This window comes from Oryx dammah, unplaced genomic scaffold (assembly GCF_014754425.2).
Source record: "Oryx dammah isolate SB20612 unplaced genomic scaffold, SCBI_Odam_1.1 HiC_scaffold_12, whole genome shotgun sequence".
Lineage (NCBI taxonomy): Eukaryota > Metazoa > Chordata > Mammalia > Artiodactyla > Bovidae > Oryx > Oryx dammah.
The window spans coordinates 50,643,214-50,664,663 of record NW_024070196.1 but is presented as its reverse complement, the minus strand read 5'-3'; the positions used below and the strand labels follow the sequence as shown (position 1 = coordinate 50,664,663).

Below are 21,450 nucleotides of genomic sequence, written 5' to 3'. Positions count from 1 at the left end.
ATGGATGGATAGGTGGATGGATGAATGGATGGATAGGTGGATGGATGGATGCATGGATGGATAGGTGGATGGATGGATGCATGGATCGATGAAGGGATGGCTAGATGAAGGGATGGATGGATGAAGGGGGGGAAGGATGGATGGATGGATGGATGGATAGATGGAGAGGGGGTGAATGGATGGATGAAGGTGATGAGTGAGGAATGGATGGGTGGATGAGGGAGGAAGGATGGATGCAGGGATGGATGAAAGGGGGGATGGATGGACGGATGGATGGATGGACTAATCAACAAATGGATATCAATTTAAAGTGTTCCACTTTTCAGAGGTTACTTTTTTAACCAACCCCCAGAGCCAAGCATGTTTTTATTCCACTAATATCCCCCCATCAGGCTTCCTGCCAGCCACCATGGGGGACACAGATGAGCATCATTATCCCCATGAAGGTCCTCCCAAGCCCACACAAGTGCTCCCCAAGGCCCAGGATGCTGGGCACAGAAACCCAGGGGGAAAGCTGCCTCTGATTCCAATCTCCAGAATCCCAGTGGGATGGACTCAAGGCCCACCCTCCCCTGGGCACCACTTCTGCTCAACCCACAGCCAGCACCCCTTCTTCCTGGGGAAGGGGAGAAAAGAAAAGCCCGTTGACTGCAGCCTCAGAAACATTTTCCTTGTGGCCAATGGGATTCACAACCCTGGGTATCACGACACATCACGCCACACTCAGGCACCAAGAAATAGCCAGAAAAACAGCTTCCAGTGGGTCCAGAATGTGGCATATACCCTCAGATCTGTTTTCACTGGGCAGGTTTCCAGGGACCTGCTCCTCTTCTCCCCATCCAGCTGAGCCAGGACCCAGGGACCAGCTCAACACGAAGCGTTACCAAGAGGGAGTTCACAGAAACACCCCTAATTTCTGGCTTCTCTGAAAACTAGGGACTCACACACTGCAGGCAGGCATGTAAAATGTTGCAGTCTCTGCGAAAAACAGTCTGGCAGCACCTCACTAAGATAAACAGAGAGATGCTGTGTGACCCAGCAATTCTCCTCCCAGGCATACAGCCCAAAAAATGAAGGCAGGTGATGAAACAAAACAAACACGAATGTTCAGAGCAGCACTATTCACAAAAGCCAAGAAACAGAAACAACCCAAATATCCTTCAGCTGATGAGTGGGTAAGTAGACTGTGATGGATCCATTCACTGGAATAGTATTTAGCCATAAAAATGGACACATAGGGCTTCCCTGGTGGCTCAATGGTAGAGAATCCTCCTGCCAATGCAGGAGACTTGGGTTCAATCCCTGATCCGGGAAGATCCCACATGCTGTGGAGCAACTAAACCCATGTGTCACAACTGCTGAGCCTAAATTCTGGAGCCTGGAAGCTGCAACTACTGAGCCCATGAGCCGCAGCTACTGAGGCCTCGAGCCCCAGAGCCTGTGCTCCACAAGAGAAGCCACCACAGTGAGAAGCCCCAGGGCCACAACTAGAGAGTAGCCCCCACTCGGTGCAACTGGAGAAAAGTATGCAAAGCAATGAAGACCCAGTGCAGCCAAAAAGAAATTAAATTATTTTTTAAAAGGGGGGTGGGGTATAAAAACCATGAAAATATTATGCCAAAAGGAAGAAGCACGTATTGAATGATTCTATTTATGCAAAACGTCCAAAAGAGGCAAATCCACTGAGTCAGATGCAGGCTGGTGCCTACCAGAGGCTGGGGGAGGGGAGGATGGGAAGTGACTGTTAATAGGTATTAGGTTTCCCTTGGGAGAAGGCAATGGCACCCCACTCCAGTACTCTTGCCTGGAAAATCCCATGGACAGAGGAGCCTGGAAGGCTGCAGTCCATGGGGTCGCTAAGAGTCGGACATGACTGAGCAACTTCACTTTCACTTTTCACTTTCCTGAAGTGGAGCAGGAAATGGCAACCCACTCCAGTGTTCTTGCCTGGAGAATCCCAGGGACGGGGGAGCCTGGTGGGCTGCTGTCTATGGGGTTTCGCAGAGTCGGACACGACTGAAGCGACTTAGCAGCAGCAGTAGCGGCAGATTTCCCTTGGGATGAACACATTTTAGGATGAGACAGTGGGGACAGTGTGGCACGCCACAGAATCTATTACACATCCACAGACCATACACTTTAATATGGTTCAAATGGTAAATCTTAAGTGTATTTTTCTGCAACAAAATCATTTAGGGGCATGACCGGCTGGAGGTGAGCAGGGGTTGCCCACATGGGATGGACACCCCTCTCCTGATTGCCATGTCCCTCGCAATCTGCTACCTTTGTTTATATCCCCAGCCTGAAACAGGACTAGATGACCTAGAGCACAGTTCCCCTTCTCCTTCGGGCCTGGCTGCATGGATGGGGCCCTTGCCTCCACCATCACTTCCCAGGAACCCTCCCCCAACTCCAGCTCCCCAGCCTGGGTTCCCAAAAGCCTCTTTCTTCCTGCCACCTCCATGGGCCCCAGGCCACACACCACTGCCATCTTTACCCACTGTCTCCCAGACCCCGGAGAGAGCTCACAGCCAGCAGTTTGAGCCCTATCTTGGATCACCTGCATAGCAGGAGCCCTGGAGGCTATGGGCCAAGTCACAGCCCCTCAGGCACTAAGGAAAAAGGTGGTGCCCTGCAGCAGGTCACCCTCACCCTAGAAATGCATGCTCTCGACCAAGCCACCACCTGCCCACACACTGCTAAGTGTGGAAAGTGGCCAGCTAGGTTCGACTTCCAATTCTGCTACTGTGTGGCTGTGTGACCCTGGGCACAGTACAGACCTCTCTGGGCTTTTTGTTTTTTTGGGTGGTTGGTTGGGGTGGGCCCTCGCGGCCGTGCCTGGGCTTTCTCTAGTTGCAGCGAGAGGGGGCGACTCCTCACTGTGGTGCATGGGCTTCTCACTGCGGTGGCTTCTCTCATTGCAGAGCACGGGCTCTGGGCACAGAGGCTTCAGTAGTTCTAACACTCGGACTCAGTAGCTGTGGCTCGAGGACTCTAGAACTTCGGCTCAGTAGCTGTGGCACATGAGTTTTAGTTGCTTTGGAATCTTCCCAGATCAGGGATCAAACCCAGGTCTCCTGCATTGGCAAGCAGATTCTTCTCCCTTGTATCACCAGGGAAATCCTCTCTGAGCTTTATGAACATCCCATCTGTCAAACTCTCTCCCTAGGGCCAGTGGAAAGATGACACTTTGCAGAAAGATCTACGGAAAGCTCAACGCCCATAAATGAGTCCCCAGGGACATCCCTGGTGGTCCAATGGTTAAGAATTCACCTTCTAAGGCAGGGGACGAGAGTTCGATCCCTGGTCAGGGAACTAAGATCCCGCATGCCTCGAGGCAACTAATAAGCCCTTTTGCCAGACAATGCTCCGCAATGAAGATGGGGAATGCTGCAACTAAGACCCGAAGCAGTCAAATAAATAAAACCTTAAAAGGTATTTTTAAATAATAATGAGCCCCCCAAATCAGAGCTAAGCTGTTACCACCCTGCATTGCTCCAAATACTAGGGGGAGGAAGGGAGGCAAGTTAACAGCCATGATGGTGCTGATGTTACCGGCAGAGGTAGTTCCTGTGACTGTCTCCGTGATGCAGATAAGCAAACTTAAGCTGGGGAAAGAGAGCCGACCAAATGGTGCAGTGAGGTTGGACGGGATAGGAGAGCCCCACACCTGATGGCGGAGAAAGCAGAGGGCTGACTCCCCGGGGTGAGAGGGGCCTCGCACAGTCTGGAAAGGAGGAGGAGCGTGCTGCCCTTCCCCGCGCTGCGACCTTGGCCGCAGGGCAGCTCACTCAACACCCTCTAGTTACAGATGGGAAACTGAGGCAGGAAGAGGGTCAGCAGGCTGTAGCCTCATTGCCAGACTTCGCCCTCCTGAACTGGATCACTCCGCCCTCGCGGTGCAGGCGTCTGGGGCAGGAGCAGGGGCAGGGGCAGGGGCACGGGCAGGGGCAGGGGCAGGGGCAGGGGCAGGGGCAGGGGCAGGGGCAGGGGCGGGGGCGGGGACAGGAATGGGCGGAACTGAGCCGTCTGCGCTGAGCCCAGGGGCCAGGCAGGGGACCGGCTACAGCCCCACACTATAACCAGGTCCCGGGACAGAAATGCCTCTGCAACCTGACTGGGACCATGGATGAGATCCCCAACCCCACCCCAAACGCACATCCTGCATCAAACCTTCCAAGGAAGGGGCTTCCTGGCAATTGAGTGGTTGTGCAGTGCTGTGCTTAGTCGCTCAGTGGTGTTGGACTCTGCCACCCTATGGACTGTAGCCAACCAGGCTCCTCTGTCCATGGGGATTCTCCAGGCAAGAATACTGGAGTGGGTTGCCATGCTGTCCTGCAGAGGATCTTCCCCACCCAGGAATCAAACCAGGGTCTTCTGCATTGTAGGCAGATTCTTTACCAGCTGAGCTACCAGGGAAGCCAGGATTCTGATTTCCACTGCAGGAGGCACAGGTTCCATTCCTGGTCGGGGAACTAAGAGCCCATAAACCGCAATCCCGCAAGTGGAGCCAAAAAAAAGAAAAAAACCTTCCAGGAAAAACCCACCCCTGGCACCGGCCCCATCTCTTACCTCCCTGAAAAAGAATACCCAGCTACTGAGAGAACTTCCCACCGGCACCCCCTGCCACTCATTCTGCTCAGAGAAGCCTTCCCAGGGTCCTCGGAGCTGTTCCTCACTACTGGCAGTTCGGCCTCATCCACGGGCACCCGCTCACCGGAAGAATCAGATTTCCCACATCAAACACGACTGTCCCCATTCAACAGAACAAGAAACGGAGGCTCAGAGAGGTGAACTCACTTGCCCAAGGTCACACAGCGAGGAAGCAGCCAAGCTTCATTCTGATCCCTCAAACCGCCAGCCCAGGGCCCCCCCGCCCCCAACCCGCTCCCGCACACCCCGCGCCCCCTTCCAAAGCCAGCAGAAGGAAGGCGGTGCTGGTTGGAGCCGTCAAGGAGGCCCATTTCTGTTTCCAATTTAATTGGTACATTTGTGTCCGCTGGGCTGCGGCCAGCTCGGCCGTCCGGCACTGCTCCCCTGCCAGGGCAAGATCTGCTCAAAATCACTTCCTCCTCGACCCTTTTTCTTTTTTCCCCCTCTTTTAATTTTAAAAGGGAGAGAGAGAGAGGGAAGCCACAGCCCTGACAAAACCTCCTGGCACACCAGGTCTCAGGGTTCCGCACGAGAACCCTTGCCGTGCGACGCGCCCTCCCTCCGGGGTATTTCACAAACATTACGCCGGATTTTTCCTGGCTCTTCCTCATTAAGATCTGGGCGCCCCAGGAGGGACGTGGTTTCCATTAGACCCAGCTCCTCCATCTGGCCTTCCAAACGGTAATTTTCTCTGCAGAGAGAAGGCGGGGTGGGGGGGGAGGGGACACACAGAGACGAGGCTGGTGTCTGAGCAGTGGGGGATGGGGCGCTGGCACCAGCTGTGTGACCCGGGCAAACCGATTAACCCCCTGCCCTGAGGCTGGGATAGAGATGGGGGGCTATGGAGTGGGTTGTAGGCACAAGACAGGGGTAGCTATGTGGGGGCTCAGCATCATGCCTGCTGGTGGTGAGATGCCATGACCCGGTTACTAATTCTGGGAGGACCCTCGAATTCGAAAGGATGAGGGGTTTGGGGTCCTGGGTCCGTCCACTTGGCTTCAGCCTGGATGGGACTGAACCAACAACCGAAGTGAAAACCGGCTACAGAACACAGCTCTTGACATTCTGCTGAGTGAAATAAGCCAGACACAGAAGGACAAACACTGTAGATTCCACCCAAATGAGAGCCCCAGAGTAGTCAAGAGTAACAGAAAGTATAATAGAAGGATAGGTGCCAGGAGCTGGGGGAGGCAGAAGGGAAGTTCGTGTTTAATGAGCACAGAGTTTCTGTTTTTCAAGATAAAAAATTCTGGTGATGATGGTGATAATGGTTGCACAACTGTGAACGTTCTGAGCTGTATATTTAAAAACGGCTGAGGGACTTCCCTGGAGATTCAGTGGTTAAGACCTGGAGCTTCCAAAGCAAGGGGTGCAGGTTCAATCCCTGGCTGGGGAACTAAGATTCCCACATGCTGCACAGCATGGCCAAACAAACAAAAATGGCTGAGACGGTAAATTTTTTGTTGTATGTTTAAACTGTACCATAGCTAAAAAAAAAAAAATTTTTTTTTAAACACACACTTCCTCCAGGGAGGCCTCCCTGATTGCTAGCTAAGAGCACCTAGCTGCTCTTTAGGGGTTCCCACTGTCAGAGCCACCCCATGAAAAGAGAGTACTGCCAAGAACACTGCCAGGTGTCCTACCACTCAGTGGACCCTCAGACCCAAGGGCTGAGTGGGACCACAGTTAAGGGCTGATGGCAGGATCTGATGGCCACACGACCCGACTGGGCCTGCAGACCAGCACCTCACAGCTCTGGTCCCTCAGTAGTGCCCAGTAAGTTGAGCTCTCCACTGACCAGTCGCTTCCACCCAGATAGATGGCCTGGATGCAGGGAGGGGCTGACTAGAAACTCTATGCCTCTTAAGATGGGTCCCTGTCGGAGGGTGAGGCGGGCAGCCCCTGGGTTCCCACCGACTCCCTGGCACCAACATCTGGCAAACGTGTCCACAGCTGTGCAGCTGCCGGAAACGCCTGCTCCCAGCCTCCTCCGCGCACACAGGCCCTCAAGGACAGCTTTCCGAGGAATTTATGGGGTCGCCTCTAATATTTCAGGGCAGATCTCTGGGGGACGTCCTCCACCACATGTGAACAAGGACAAATGTTTCTGCTGCTAAGAATAGCTGCTCTAGGCTGGGAGCCCACCCACTCATCACCTGCCCTTCCATACATCACCTCTTCCCCAACCCCCACCAAACCACCAGTCTGGACTCGGAGGGCCCACCTCCCACAGCCTGGCTGCGAGACCCCCGACTGCCACCAAGAGGCCCAGGCCGAAGGGCAAATGACCCACTTTGATCCAATCCATTCAGCTCTCAGATGTGGATGCTTAAGGGGCCACTGAAATAGCCAAGGGCGTTCGCTGATGAGTGAGTGTCTGATGATGGAGAAATGACCAGGAATCCAAGGTCCTCCGGCGCTGCAGCCCCGAGTTCCAGATGGTGAACACGCTTTCAGTGCCCAGGAGTGGCAAGAGTGTCCCTGGGATTTGATTATCCCTTTGGGGAGAAAGGAGAATCTAAAAAGCTCCAGGCAGAACGTCCCTGGTAGTCCAGTGGCTTAAGACTCTGTGCTCCCAATGCAGGGGCCCCAGGTTTGATCCCTGGTCGAGGAACTAGATCCCACATGCTCCAGCTAAAATCCCACACACTGCAACTAAGACCTGGTGCAGCCAAATAAATAAATAAATACAACTAAATATTGAAAGGAAAAAAATTAAACTACTCCAATACAGAGGGTCCCAGGCCAGAAGTCGGGAAGGGAAAAGAGAAAGGGGGGCTGTGGACACCCACCAGCCGCCTGCAGTATCTCGGGCCAGGCTGGAACCATGACAAGGAAGGACAGGTGGTGCTGTGTGTGCGCATGGGGCACAGGAAGGGGCCAGCCCAGGCCATCACAGCTTCTGATTCCTTCAAGAGAAGAAAGTCTGGAGCTTCTCTAGTGGTCCAATGGTTAAGAATTCACCTGCCAGTCATTGGACACAGGTTTGATCCCTGGTCCGGCATGATTTCAAATGCCATGGAGCAACTAAGCCCTGTGAGCCACAACTACTGAGCCTGTGCTCCACAGCAAGAGAACCCACAGCAATGAGAACCCCACGCACCACAACTAGAGAGTAGCCCCGACTTGCTGCAACTAGAGGAAGCCCTCATGGCAACAAAGACCCAGTGCAGCCAAAAAAAAATTAATTTTTTAAAAAGGGAGAGAGAAGAAATTCTGATTTTGAGACATCCCTCAATTTGAATTTTTTATTTAAAAAACACTGGACTAAAAACCCAATGCAATAAATCAGCCTGACGTCCAAATATAGCCCATGAGCTACCAGGATATGACCTGTGGCTTCTGACATGTGGTCAGCTGGGAGCCACAAGAGAGGGCCTGGCAAAGTCTGGGGAGCTTGAAGGAGGAGGGAGACCCAGGGGACCCCCAATTACAACAGGGAGTGAGAGGGACAGAGGCCACTTACCCACCAGCAACACCATCACAGCCCCAACAGGACACACACTGAATGTGAGAGGAGGACGGGCTCATCTCCAACCCAGGGAGCTGTTTATGGCAAGCTACACGCCAGTGTTCTCGAGGTCCCTCTGGTACCCTTAGTCCTGGCCTTGGGGTAGGCTGACCCCGCCTCTCAGGTCTGGCCAGTCAGCACCAGTTGAGGCAGCACTTGCTGCAGTGATTGGTTTGGGTGGGGCTTTCAACTCTGAGCGGATAAATCTCATTCCCAGGACTTTAGCTGGGATATCAGGAACAACATGCTTACCTTCCACTGGGGCTACTGAGCTGGGATGAGTCTGTGCTACCACGGACTGGACACGAAAAGCACTTTGTCACCTGAGCACCTGGATCCAACAGTTCCTGAAGCTTACCCCAAGCCTTCTGTGTTAAATACAGGAGGAGCAGAAAAGTCTGCCAATTGCAACCAAGAGACCTACGATAGCAACACCCTAAAACCCAACTTCCAAACATCATGAAATCTCCCGGGAATCAGATTTCCTCCACCCTCTGGTCCCCTCACCTGTACAGGTAGTGAAAGTGAAAAGTGAAAGTGAAAAGTGAAAGTGTTAGTTGCTCGGTTGTGTCCGCCTCTTTGGGACCCCATGGACTATAGCCGCCAGGCTCCTCTGTCCATGGGATTATCCAGGCAAGAATATTGGAGTGGGTAGCCATTCCCTTCTCCAGGGGATCTTTCCAACCCAGGGATCAAACCCACGGCCCCACGGCTCCTGCATTGCAGGCAGATTCTTTACCACTGAGCCACAAGGGAAGCTGCCGCATACAGGTTGGGAGAGGTATAAAAACAGCCAGAAGGAGAGAAGGGAACTGAGATAGAGCCTGGGACAGACTCAGTGCAGAAGGGGCCAGGCAGGAGCCTGGGATCCGTTTGCCCTGTTTCTCACCCGACAGAAGTGGTGTCTCCCAGCCCAGCCTGAGCCATCAGTGGTTCTAATGGGGATATAGCAGACAGTGGCTTTGCAGATAAAGGTGCCTCTCCTGGCTGACTCAGATCTGGGTCATTCCCCAACCACAAGCACACCCCACCCACACTGCCCCAGGCAGTAAATACAGCCCCCAGCCTTGGTTTCTGGAGCAACATCACGAGTGCACTTTCTCTCTCTCTCTCTCTGAACATCTGCTACCCTGAACTAAACATGCTGATAAACAGAGGCCGGCCTAAGGAGGTCCCGGCAGACCTGCGGGGGCCAGAAGGCAGGCATTGTCTGCAGCCAGGAGGCTAAGGGGGCTCCGCCCACCCATGGATGCACCCTGGGTCCCAGTCGCGCCGGGGCCTCAGTTTCCTGGGCTGTAAAATGGGCAGCTGCTGCTGGCTGGGAAGGTGGCCAAGACTTGAACCAGCAGATGGAGATCCTGGCCCCACCCTCCCTCCACTTCTCCCACCATCCTTTCTTCCCTCCTCAGCCTCCATGTGACCATTTCACAGACTGAGCATCTGACAGCAAAGAAGCCTGTCTGTCCAATGCCCCCAGGTAGGCATGGGGCAGCGGAAAGACTAACAAACACAACTTTGGCTTCCAGGTTCTAAGCAGTCACTGTATTAGATCCAAAAGTGAGTGTCTTGTACTCACGATCCCAGCTAGTCCCTAATACGGTGTTTGTTGGCATCAGTTCACTGAATCATCCCATCAGTGGGGGCAAGACTTGAGGCACAGAGAGGCTAAGTAACTTGCCTGAGATCATACAGCCTGGATGCAAAGCTCTCTCCAGCATTCAACTCTTATCCACTGTGTCATCACCAGAGTACCCCTGCCTTTCTTCCTGGACTAGAGGAGACCCATCCCCCCAACCACGCTCCAGGTCTCACACCCAACATCACTGCGCATGGGTTCAGGCCAAGTTTTGCTAGCTGGAGGCGCCCACGGATCTCTGGAGAAGGGCTACCCATCTTCAAGTCTACCCAGTCAGCCCCCAAAGCTTGCTGCAAAGCCCTGACCCCAAGCCCTGGAAGGAGAAGGCAGGCAACTTCCTGGCCCCCAGCCCAGCCGCCGGCCCTCCTCCTTCCCTCCTCAGGGCCTGGAATCCTCCTTCCCAAAGTCCTGCTGCCTTATTTCCCATCCCCCACAAACCCAAACGTAAGATCCATGAAAGCAGGAGCCACCTCTGCTTTGTCTATCACTGAGTCCCAGCACGTCACACACAGCAGGCAATCTCTAAATGCTTGTTAAATCCACAAATTTTCTAAGAGCAGAATTCCAGGCTCTGAGCTGAAGATCAAAGACCACTTTGCAAACACAGAAACTGAGGCCAAGATGGTGTCTACTTAAAGCCAGATTTCAGGACGTTATCTACACTGGGCCAGCGTGTCCCAGAAACTGATCCACATACACACTGCCCGCTCCACTGTCAAGGTGGCCCAGGACTCTGATCCCTCCCTTCCGGAAGCCACGGTGCCAGCCCATCCATTAGCTATGACTGGGTCTCCCAAGGCTCTCACCACCACCAAGGGACCGGTAGCCTGTCCTCTCTGAGCCCTGGTGCCTCCATTCAGCAAGGGCATCTGACAAATGGGGCAGCTCCCCAGGGAGTGGTGACAGTCTGAGTGCTGGTGAGTGCCAAGCACATGGGGGATGGGCATCCTGGGCTTGGGAAGGGGTCTGGCGTGGAACCAGTGGGCCCCTTCCTTAGAGATGGGAGAGGTTAGAAGCAGGCGATGGTCGGGTTCAAGAATTTGTGGATTTAGGGATTTGTCAGGGGATCTAGTAGTTAAGAATCCGCCTTCCAAAGGAGGGCTTGTGGGTTCGATCCCTGGTTGAGGAACTAAGACCTCACATGCCGAAGAGGAACTAAGCCTGTGAGCTGCAACTATTGAGTCCCGCACACTCTGAGGCCCACAAACCACAGGGAGAAGTACGTGCTGCAGCTAAGACTTAACACAGCCAAATAAACATTTAAGTTTTAAAAAAACTTCTCTCCTGAGTCGGGAAGATCCCCTGGAGAAGGAAATGGGGCAACCCACTCCAGTATTCTTGCCTAGAGAATCCCATGGACAGAGGAGCCTGGTGGGCTATAGTCCAGGGGGTCGCAAAGAATCGGACTGAGCAATCAAGCATTAACAAACAAACAAAAAAAAAAGATTTGTGTTCTGGGTGAGGGAAGTGGGTTCCAGACTCTTCATATGGGGCTCCTCACACCACCGGGCACTCAATTACCTTAGATGGTCCTGGGCCCTCAGGCTTGGGTGGGAAAAGACATCACATAGACCCCTCCCAGGGACTGCTCCCCTCCACCTCCAAAGATTGGCGGGGGGCGGGTCGCGGGTTGTCACCAGCTGTGTTAGTTTCCCCAGATCCACCGTAAACAAATAATCATGATCCGGGTGGCTTAAAACAATAGAAATTTATTCTCTAACTGCTCTGGAAGTCAGAAGTCCGAGATTTAGGCCACGCCCTCTGAGGGCTGAAGGGGAGGATCCTTTCTGCACTCTTTCAGCTCCTGGAGGCTCCAGGTGTCCCTTGGCTTGTGGCCACATCCCTCAGGTTTCTGCCCATCTTCACTGTGGCCATCCCTCTGTGTGTCTTCTTCCTCTTTTTGTCTCTCAGAAGGACACCAGTCTCTGAATTTAGGGCTCACCCAGATAACCCAGGATCACCTCATCTCAAGACACGTCTTCAAAGCAGGTCACGTTTAGACACAGCACATGCATTTGGGGGGCTCTCCTCCACCCGCCTACACTGGCCTCGGCTTTTTTCCTGATCGCCCGTCTACTGAGTGCTCACTCCCCGCTTGGCCCCATGGACAAGGCCCAGCACAATCCCCGTGAAGCGGACGAGCAAACTGAGGAGCCACGCGCCCAGAGTTTAAATCTGGGCACGAGGGCCTACCTCCCACTTAGAGGAAGCACAAGACTCTCACACCCACGCCTCCAGGAGAAGGCCCACGGGTGATGATTCACCCCCCACCCCCCGCTGCACAGGCCAAGGGGAGGGGGTTGGGGGGCAGGGGCGGGGAAGGGAAGGGGGAGGGGGAGGACACAAACCTCAGAGTCTCAGTTTGCTCCTGTGTCAAATGGGAGCAAATCCCACCTGCTAAAGGATGAAAGAGGATCCTGGAAGGAGAGCCTCTGCCCCAATTACCAACCCCCTTATTCCCAGCCCCGGACAGGCCCACACAGCTGCCCACCCAGCCTCCCACTTTGCGCAGAAAGGGCCCATTATGACATCACAGGCCTGGAATTATGTTATTAGCCTGGGAAGGAGGCAGGATCCAGGGACAAAGGGCTCATTGTCATGCAAATCCATGACTGGGGTTGGTGGGGTGCGCGGGGACAGCCCCACCTGCCTTCCAGCTTCAGAGCTATGCTGACAAACCAACTCCCTGCCTTCTAGGAGCATATGGGCATCTCCCATCCTCAGATCTGGTTCCAACGAGGCTCTCAGACTGGGAAGTGGGCCCTTCCCCAGGTCGGAGCCAGATTCCCAGAAAATAGCACCTGCTCTGAGGAAGGTCGCCAACAGAACCCGGGTCCAGAGCCTGTCTTCCCTACAGCTGTGCCACTGTCCTCTGAGACAGGGACACCAAAGAGCCTCCTGAGGATGAAATAAGATCATCCGCTTAAAGAGCTGAGCAGCGCCCGGGGGCACGGAAACAGCCGCATAGGAAATGCCATTACCTATTAATCACGCCTCTCAGTAAGGTGCCTGCAGCTGTGTGTCTTTGGGCAAGCTGCTTACCCTCTCTGTGCCTCATCTGGAGAGGCTTGTGGGCAGGACCTGATACACGAAGGTGTGCAGAATGCTCACTCCACAGTGTCAGTCCTCAACACACAAAGCAGATGCTGTCAGCATCCCGCTCCCACAACCTGAACCCCTTGGGGGGAGGGGGGCACTTTCCCTGCTCACCAGCCCCACCTCCTTCACTATCCAGGAGGTGCAGACTTTCTGGGGATGCTTGGCAGGTTCTATCAAGGCATTCTTGAGTAAACATACAATAACTGTGTTTTCCAAAGACTCTAGTTTTCCAAGAATACCCCCCCACCCCAGTGCATTTTCAACCCTTGGGAGCAGTCGTCCTGGGGTGCAAGGAGGCGAGTTTACCATGAATTCCAGCTCAAGGGACCTAGGTCTCCCTAGTCAGAGCCCTTGCCGGTGTGCACATCTATCCGCGTGGACCTTTAGGGGACAGACCCAGGTCCACAGTTTGTGGGGAACGCCGAATCAGGCACAATAGTTTCTAAGTGAAAGTCACTCAGTTGTGTCTGACTCTTTGCAACACCATGGACTATACAGTCCATGGAATTCTCCAGGCCAGAATACTGGAGTGGGTAGCCTATCCCTTCTCCAGTGGATCTTCCCAACCCAGGAATTGAACCAGGGTCTCCTGCATTGCAGGCAGATTCTTTACCAACTGAGCTAACAGGGAAGCCTATAGTGAAGTCGCTCAGTCATGTCCGACTCTTTGTGACCCCGTGGACCGTAGCCCACCAGGCTCCTCCGTCCATGGGATTTCCCAGGCAAGAATACTGGAGTAGGTTGCCATTTCCTTCTCCAGGGGACCTTCCCAACCCAGGGATCGAACCCAGGTCTCCTTAATGCTGACCTACCAGGGAAGTTTTCTAAGATCGCTTACTACGTGCCCAGTGCTGGCGACACAGTGATGACTAAGATGAACAAAATTCCACATAGAGAGGCTGGGGGGACATGGCATACAGTAAATTGCACCTGACAAGAGCCGCAAGCTAACAGAAGTGAAGATGCAGAGGTGGAGGCCTGTCTCAGGATGTGACATTTGAGCAGAGGCTCAGTGAGGGGAGGGTGTGAAGATCTCAGAGAAGGGCATCCCAGGAAGAGCACAGCAGGTAGAAAGGTCCCAAGGCGGAACCCTGATTGGAGCTTCTGAGAAACAGCCAAGAGCATTCTGCAGTTGGAACGTCCCTAAGCCCCCACCCAACTCCCTGACCCTCCCGGCTCTGTCCGGCAAAGACAGAACCCGAGACCCTGAGATGTAATGAATATCCCCTCCCTCGAGACACAAGCCTGCATCACTCCATCATGATTGCCATCATCACTCCCTCTCAGCAGCTCAGACCCCCACCCCGGGCACCACAGACACCCACCTGTTCCAGCCTGCGATGCTCTGCAACTCTCCCAAATCCTGAGGCACAAAACCTGCCCTGCCTGGACCTCTTGAGATGCCCAAGGGCCCATGCTCACTTACTAACCAGCTGTACGGGGCACAACCTTCTGATGACCTTTCCCAGGAGCCCTGGAGAAATGCCTACCCACAGATCAGCTTTCTCACGCTAAGTGCCAACAAAGGTAACCCAGCTCACTCTAGGGTGGGCTGTGGGGGGGGGGGGGGCTGTGTGTGTGTGTGTGTGTGTGCGTGTGTGCGCGCGCGCGGTTAGTTGTGTCCAAATCTTTGCTCCTCTGTCCATGGAATTCCCAGTCAAGACTTCCGTGGGCTGTCATTTCCTCCTCCAGGGGATCTTCCCGACCCAGGGATCAAACCCACATCTCCTGCATTGGCGGGCAGGTTCTTTACCACTGGCGCCACCCGGAAAGGGTGAACTAGTTACACCCCAAAGGCTTTCTCACCACTGCTAGAGGCAGGAAGGAGCCTGAGGGAAACTAGTAGCTGCCGCAGGGACCAGCAGGAGGCAAAGGCTCCACCCAGCAGGCAGAGCAAGGGGGTCAAAGTGCTTGGAGAGGAGGCCGAGGTCAGGAGCGAGCCCACAGACAGAACTAAGACCTAGCCCCACCTTGGGGTTGCAAAGAGAGACCTCAGAGTAAGTGGCTGAGAGGTGCGAGCTCTGGGTGGGCCCCAGAAGTGACCAAAGGGGCCCAGAGTCGAGACTTCCTAGTTTTCACAGGTCATGATCCCAGCCCCTTGTCCGGCTGACAGGTGAGGAGAGGAGGAGGGGACCTAGGCTCAGAGAGGGCAAGCAATCTCCCCAGGGTCACCCAGCGGAAAGAAACTCCACACACAGGCTCTGACTCGGGGTTTGAGTCCTAGCTCCGGTCCTTACAAACTGTGTGCCCTTGCGAGGGGCGGAGGGGGGCACACAGCCAAGCCACAGTTTAACTCCTCTAAGAAGTGGGGATCACGCAGCACCCTCCCTTCCTGCGGCTGATTCGGATATGAAATTAGACAGCACGGGGCAAACTGCAGCCATCCCATCGGAGTGATAAGAGTACCAGTGACAACACCCCTCACCCCCCAACGCGCGCCAGCAGCTTCCTGAACACTTAGCATGAACCAAGGCATCTAATCTTCACGCGAGCCTGACGAGTACCCGACACTACCCGCCTTTCACAAATGAGGGGGTTGAGGGAGCCGGGTTAAGCCACCTGGTGTAATTCACACGGCTACCAAGGGGCACAAGCGGATCGAACCCAGGACAGCCAGTACTCCGAGTCTGTGCTCTCTTTCCTTTTAAGATCACTGTGAAGAGCCGACCCATTAGAAAAGACCCTGATGCTGGGAAAATCGAAGGCAAAGGAGAAGGGGGCGGAGAGGATGAGAGTTAGATAGCCATCACCGACTCGATGGACATGAGTTTGAGCAAACTCCCAGAGAAAGTGAAGGACAGAAGAGCTTGGTATGCTGCAGACCATGGGGTCACAAAGACTCAGACATGACTTAGCGACTGAACTAGATTCATGTGCAGCTGTAATAGCTGGATCGCGTGGACCCTTTAGCCAGCTTCCTCTAATGGCATCATCCTTATAATACCTGCAACCTGGAAACTGACACTGATGTAACTAATCTTATTCAGATCTCGGGGGTTTACATGCATTCACTTTGTGTGTGTGTGTAGATTTATGCCCTTTTATCTCAATGTAGATTCCTGTGGCCACCACTATTGATGCAAGACAGTTCTACCACAAGGGTCTCTTGTGCGACCTCTGGTCTGAACCACCAAACGTGACTGTCTTTCTCAGTGGATAGGGGATCGAGTCACTGAGACTTGGACAGGGCAGGACAGGGCAGGGACAGTACAGCTCTGTGGCTGACCCATGTGACCACCAAGGCCTTACGGGCAGCAAGGAGACATTCATGGGGTCCCCTGCTGCACCGGCCTTTCCTGAGGTCCCCAGGAGAGGCCTGAGGACAATTGGACAGCAGGCAGCTGGCGAGGGCAGCCTGGACACCCAGGGAAGTCCCTGCTGGCTCCCGCTGGCCCCAGAGGAGAAGGTCTGAGCCAGCCACCGGCCCAGCATCCGGTGTCACTTACAAACACAGGACATTTGCCACCCTCGGCAGGAGAGCCAGCCATGTGTGCCCAGCCCCCAGGCCATACCAATCGCTGTTGGGGTGTGTGGCCCAGTCTTGGTGGGGGATGGGGCAGAAACAGGCATACATGGGGTGTGGGGGGTACCCAGGGACCCAAGCCCAGGTCCAAATGCAGACTGAGCCTGGGGCTGGGGTGGACCCTTCTTAACTCGCTGGGGTTTCACGTCTATAAACGGGAGGGCTCTCAACAGGGAAAAGACAAGCCAATGGAGTCCAAGATGTATTAATAACTAACTTAAATGCAACCTTGTGTCTACACTTACAGACTCTCTCCACATCAGCCCACTCGAGGCCCCTGCAGGTGTGTCTCTGTTTTCCCCAAAGCACCTCTGTGGGCAGCTCTCCCTGGATGGACAGGAGAACCGAGGCTCTGGGGGGTTCCATGACCTGCCCAAGATCACTCTGTCCATGAGAGGTGGGGCAAGAACCATTCATTAGCCCCCTTAAAGCCATTCAACAACTTAGAGATGGAGACAGATGGAGTGTCCATTTGCAGATAGGAAACTGAGGCTCAGAGCTGTGAAATGACTGGTCCAAGGTCACACAGCTGGGATATGAACCCAGGCAGTCTGGCAACAGAGCAAAGCAGGTACCTCATCCTCACGCCTCCGTCATGGTCCCATTTGACAGGCAAAGAAACTGAGGCTCACAGTGGGAGGCCCAGCATAAAAAGGGACAGAGCAAGGATTCAAACCCGGGTCCACGGCGACCGAGCCCCACAGTCTGGAAACTCAGCCCTCCCTGGCCTGTGCTCACACGCCCCATGAGACGGCCCACTGCCTCCCAACAGCCCCGGCGCACCCAGACCTCAGGACAAATCGCTCCCTCATCCCCTTCACTTGCAACTGAAGGCTCCTTGTGAGCTCAGGAAGCCCTTCCAACTTTCCAGTGTTTATCCCGGGTCCTCTCTGCCAGGTCCCTGGGCAAGCCTGGGCTGGTGGCGCTGATTTCAAACCAGACACGGGCACCCAGCCAAGCGCCACCGCAGTGGGAGCCGGGCGCCAGGGCAGCCAAGGCACTGCCTGCACCTGGCCCCCTCCCCTGCTCCGTGGCCACCGAGGCGCCCACCCCCAGGGCCAACACCGATGAATGGATGCCGGATCCCTGGTCTTGCCTGCTTCCCTGCAGGGACGAGGTACAGGGGCTCCAGAAAGCAGCAGCACCACCACCCACCCCATGCATCCACTCCAGGGGGCAGCCTGTCCTTCCTTCTGGGGCACCTGCCCATCCAGCACCCATTCTGGGGCTTCAGCCACTCTGATAAGACATTGGGGGCCACTACTTCCTGGCCATTGCCAGCCTCCCCAGACAAACCCATGGAGCCAGAATGCGAAACCATCAGCCCCCATACGGCGTCCCCATCGCACGTCCAGGTCCTACGATCTCTGGCCCCCAGTCTCTCTGCCCACCCTTCCTCGGCCGGGTGACCGGGCCACACCGCATCTCCCTGCCCACCACCGAGCCTGGAAACTTCTCTTACCCGAGCACATGACCAGCCTCTCGCTCACGTCAGCTCCAAACACAACTTGAAGTAACTCTCCCACAAAAACAAAAAGAAAAGAAAAGAAAAAGAAAGAAGTAGAAGGTGCCAGCAAGTGGGTCAGCGGAGTCCACACACACAGACTGGACTGTTGGCTTCCAGAGGACACACGGCGTCCAACCTCAAACCCATCCTTCCTCCGGGGCTGACCCGGCAAGAGGGGCGACCCCACCGAGCAGCCACGCTTGCCTTCCCACAAGACCGCGGGCTCCCACCCCAGCTCGGGGACGGGGGGCGGGGGGGACGGCCTGCAGCCGACCCGGTGCCCCAGGCTCCTGGCCCAATGCCTCCCTTAGATGGGGCAAGCAGAGGGCCACCCCTCAGGAACAACCCACGGGACCACCCGACCCACAGCAGGGTGAAAATACGGTGCTGGGCCACAGGCTCCCTGCTTGCCTCCTTCCACTCCGGGCCTATAAACACAGGGAATTACATAAGTCCACTCCTCTTGTTGGGAAGCCAAAAGTACGAGAGCTTTCTCTCCCAGCCTTGGCAGTAAGTAATAATTCCTCATCGCCATGGTAACCCTGGCGGGCTTCCAGCCGACACTCGGGAGCTGAAACATGGGGAGGCCTTTTTATAGCTCGGTAGAAAAACCTCCTCACTGTTCACCGCTCCCAGGCGAAAGCGAGCTCCCCGCCGGCGTCTCCTCCTCAACCCAGTCTCCCCCGCCGAGCTGGACCATCCACCCAGAGGGCAGCATGGCTGCCCCGACCCGGACCCAGCATGAACCGACGCCTCTACTCCCATCCCTTCTCGGCCCTCCGGTCTCCAGGGTGACATGGCCACTGGGCAGGCTCTGCCTTTAAAATATTTCTGTCCTTGTCATCCCAGGAAAAGCAAACATGACCTCTTCACATTGGCATTCTGAGCCAGGGTCATCACAGCTGACAGGCCCAGAGGGTTAAAAAAGATACAGTCACACACACACACACACACACACACACACACCAGACACACTTACACGCACGCATGCACACTGGCCAAAATGGGTAACTTGGTGGTCAGCCAGGGGTCTGGATCTTGGCTGCAGCTAGCTGTGTGACTCAGAGAGAAGTCTGAGCTTCTCTGGGTGTCAATTTCCCCTCTGCAGCCGGGCAGGCTCCGCTCGGCTTCCCCAGTGCCCGGAGCAACAGCTACGAGGTGTCAGGAGAAGATCCAGAGGGATTTCTAGATTCGCTCCCTTGCCCCCAGCAGCCAGGAGTCAGGCCCAACGCTGTTTGCCCGAGATGGCATCCTGAGTGATGCAAAGAGCTCCCTCGGGATACGGATGAAGGAAAAGGCAGCGTAGGCAGGAGGCACAGCAAGGACGAAGGTCTGGAGGCCAGATCGACTTGGGTGCGTCGCAAAAGCAGAGAGGAAACTGATGTGGCCAAGTCCAGTGGGGATCCGGCCGACAGCATTAGAAGTCAAGGTCAGGGAGTGGTGGGAGAGGAGTAAGGGAGGGAGAGCATGAGAATTCTGGGCAAATCACCTAACTCGCTGGACTGCAGACACCCCAGAAAGTAATAAGGATGATGAGGGGACTTCCCTGGTGGTCCAATGGCTAAGACTCTGCACTCCCAATGCAGGGGCCCCGGGTTTGATCCCTGGTCAAGGAACTAGACCCCACATGCCGCAACTAAAAAAAAAAGATCCTGCCAACTAAGACTGCTGCTGCTAAGTCGCTTCAGTTGTGTCCGACTCTGTGCGACCCCATAGACGGCAGCCCACCAGGCTCCCCCGTCCCTGGAATTCTCCAGGCAAGAATACTGGAGTGGGTTGCCATTACCTTCTCCAGCCAACTAAGACTAGGCACAAACAAAAAAAATTTTTTAATAATGATGACGGTAGTAACAGTAACTCATCCTGGGTCCCAAGCGCTCTGTAAGCACTTCATCAGTTAACCCATCTGTCCTCAGCACAGCACAACAAAAGGCAGGGGCACCCAATATACAAAGAAGGAAACGGGCCCAGAGAGGTTAACTGGCTTGCCCAAGGTCACACAGCTGGGAAGTGGCTGAATTGAGGTTTGAATGGCGCAAATCTGGCTTGCATCCACCAGCGGAGAGCCATAGAGGGTTTGCAGCAGATCAGATTCACATGTGACCAAGGTTCGTGGCCACTGAACCGGCTGAGGGGCCAGAACAGCCATTAGGAGACCCCCTGAAGAGGCCCACGGGAAGGCCACATGTGTGCTGACTCTCTTCAGCTCACCCTTCAGCCTCTCCCAAGAAAACACTCCGGAGGATTATGGAAGAATTCTGAAGATCTGCTTTCTTTTATTGGTGGGGAAACCGAGGCACAGAAAGATGTGAGTGATCGAATGCTGTATTTTTAAACCAAAGATCCCGCCCATCCATTCTCATCCTGACCATCAGAGGATCTCAAGAGTGAGCCAAACTAGCCTCACCAAATAGGCAGGCGGTGGAGCCCGAAGCAGCCGGGTCAGAAAGCATAGGTTCCTTTTGTTCTTTTCTGTTTGTTTTGAACACAGACCTGCCCCCAGACTTTCTCAGAGGCTAGCCCTGGAATCAGGAGCAACACCCCAAACCCCCACCAGAGGGATTTATGCTTCAGGCAGGTTCAAAGCTGGGCCAGGTCATTCCACGGTCACTTGTTGTTTCTGCCCTACAAGGAGCCAGGGAACGAAATGGTTTGCTGAGTGACTCTGTGAAGATGGAAAATCATCACAGAGCAGAAACAGCCCCAGGCAGCCCCCTCGAGATAGAGCCAGCCACCAAAACCAAGCTCATGTTCAGAATGTTAGTGTGTGGCCATCTGCTTAGCAAAAGTAGTCTTCCTTCCCCAAGATTCTGATGGCGAGCATCCCTCAGTGTTCTAAAAAACCAAGATTCACCAGCATGTACTTCCAGGAACCTGTCTGTGGACAAAGCTTGGGATGATGGGAAAGATCAGTGACGTTACAGAATACACGGTGATGGGGGCCACAGAAGCAGGAGGGGTCCCTAGGCCGAGCGGCCCTGGGCAAGATCTCAGCCTCTGCAGACATCAGTCTGCTCAGCTGTGAAATGGGGGCACACCTGCCTGCTGCCTCTGTTAGGGTCAGCAGAAACTACATCTGTTTTGGGAGGAGCCTCAGGAGACCAGAGGGAACCCACAGTCATGGCTCCCATTCAGCCTCCCGCCCCAAGTGGAAGGGATCCTTGCTCACTCCCTCCCATCGTGGCTGCTCCTGATCCAGCCAGGCTCTAAGATAAGGTTGGGAGCAGAGTGGGGTCTGGGGGAAGAGAAAGAGAAAAACGAGTTAGAAACATCTGGCTGGGACTTCCCTGGGGGCACAGTAGACGAGAATCTGCCTACCAATGATGGGGACACAGGTTCGGTCCCTGGTCTGGGAGGATCCCACGTGCCGAGAAGCAACTAGGCCCATGCACCACAACTACCGAAGCCCGCGTACCCTACAGCCCATGCTCTGCAGCAAGAGAAGCCTCCGTGATGAGAAGCCCGCGCACCGCAACTACAGAGTAGCCCCTGCTTGCCCCAACTAGAGAAAGCTGGCACAC

The 21,450-nt window shown here is 54.8% G+C and overlaps 1 protein-coding gene and 1 non-coding gene across 2 annotated transcripts in view; one reads left to right on the top strand and one right to left on the bottom strand.

Annotated features, from left to right (window-relative positions):
* NCOR2 (nuclear receptor corepressor 2) overlaps positions 1-18,116 on the bottom strand; it is a 189,920-nt gene extending 171,804 nt beyond the window's left edge. The window contains exon 1 of the mRNA XM_040251285.1: positions 17,885-18,116. The gene's annotated coding sequence lies outside the window, so the exon portion shown is untranslated. The remainder of the gene's footprint in view (positions 1-17,884) is intronic.
* Positions 18,117-19,472: 1,356 nt separating this feature from the next.
* TRNAG-CCC lies at positions 19,473-19,545 on the top strand. Its single transcript has one exon. It is a non-coding gene; the product is annotated as a tRNA-Gly (tRNA).
* The last annotated feature ends 1,905 nt before the right edge of the window (positions 19,546-21,450 follow it).